Source organism: Triticum dicoccoides, chromosome 6B, assembly GCF_002162155.2.
Source record: "Triticum dicoccoides isolate Atlit2015 ecotype Zavitan chromosome 6B, WEW_v2.0, whole genome shotgun sequence".
NCBI classification, from domain to species: Eukaryota; Viridiplantae; Streptophyta; class Magnoliopsida; order Poales; family Poaceae; genus Triticum; species Triticum dicoccoides.
Genome location: NC_041391.1, coordinates 583,881,617 through 583,883,447, shown reverse-complemented (window position 1 = coordinate 583,883,447; position 1,831 = coordinate 583,881,617).

The window sequence follows — 1,831 nt, the reverse complement described above, 5'->3', positions numbered from 1 at the left end:
AGGGTTCAGAATCCCAGAGTAAAGGTCGAGGAATAAAAGATCCTAATACCTCCCGATGGCGACGTGGGCCCATGGGCCACACAGCCATGTTAGTAAAAGTTTTTCAACGACTAGACTCGACTTCAGCCAAGGAGTTGGAAAGGGGGATTCCTACAGGCAGTCGGCTCTGATACCAACTTGTGACGCCCCCGATCCAATCGTACACTAATCATGCACGCAAACGTGTACGATCAAGATCAGGGACTCACGGGAAGATATCACAACACAATTCTAAAACATAAATAAGTCATACAAGCATCATAATACAAGCCAGGGGCCTCGAGGGCTCGAATACAAGTGCTCGATCATAGACGAGTCAGCGGAAGCAACAATATCTGAGTACAGACATAAGTTAAACAAGTTTTCCTTAAGAAGGCTAGCACAAACTGGGATACAGATCGAAAGAGGCGCATGCCTCCTGCCTGGGATCCTCCTAACTACTCCTGGACGTCGTCAGCGGGCTGCACGTAGTAGGGGCACCTCCGGTGTAGTAGGGGTCGTCGTCGACGGTGGCGTCTGGCTCCTGAACTCCAGCATCTGGTTGCGACAACCAGAAAGAAAGGAAAAGGGGAAAAAGGGGGGAGAAAGCAACCGTGAGTACTCATCCAAAGTACTCGCAAGCAAGGAACTACACTACATATGCATGGGTATATGTGTAAGGAGGCCATATCAGTGGACTGAACTGCAGAATGCCAGAATAAGAGGGGGATAGCTAATCCTGTCGAAGACTATGCTTCTGGCAGCCTCCGTCTTGTAGCATGTAGGAGAGAGTAGATTGAAGTCCTCCAAGTAGCATCTTCAAGTAGCATCTCCAAGTAGCATCGCATAGCATAACCCTACCCGGCGATCCTCCTCTCGTCGCCCTGTAGAAAAGCGATCACCGGGTTGTCTGTGGAACTTGGAAGGGTGTGTTTTATTAAGTATCCGGTTCTAGTTGTCATAAGGTCAAGGTACAACTCCAAGTCGTCCTGTTATCGAAGATCACGGCTATTCGAATAGATTAACTTCCCTGCAGGGGTGCACCACATAACCCAACACGCTCGATCCCATTTGGCCGGACACACTTTCCTGGGTCATGCCCGGCCTCGGAAGATCAACACGTCGCAGCCCCACCTAGGCACAACAGAGAGGTCAGCACGCCGGTCTAAATCCTATGCGCGCAGGGGTCTGGGCCCATCGCCCATTGCACACCTGCACGTTGCGTACGCGGCCGGTGAGCAGACCTAGCAACCTCCATTACAAAGGAAGTTGCGTTAACGCAGTCCAACCCGGCGCGCGCCACTCAGTCGCTGACGTCAAGAAGGCTTCGGCTGATACCACGACGCCGGGATACCCATAACTACTCCCGCGTAGATGGTTAGTGCGTATAGGCTCGTAGCCGACTCAGATCAAATACCAAGATCTCGTAGCCGACTTTAGTCACCATCTGTATAGTATGTATGTATGTATAGTATATACCCGTGATCACCTCCCGAGTGATCACGGCCCAATAGTATAGCAAGGCAGACTGACAAGAATGTAGGGCCAATGATGATAAACTAGCATCCTATACTAAGCATTTAGGATTGCAGGTAAGGTATCAATGACTGTAGCAACAATGACAGGCTATGCATCAGAATAGGATTAACGGAAAGCGGTAACATGCTACACTACTCTAATGCAAGCAGTATAGAGTAGAATAGGCGATATCTGGTGATCAAGGGGGGGGCTTGCCTGGTTGCTCAGACAAGGAGGGGTCGTCGGTGACGTAGTCGTACGGGGCAGCAGCAGCGGCGTCGGTCTCATAGTCTAC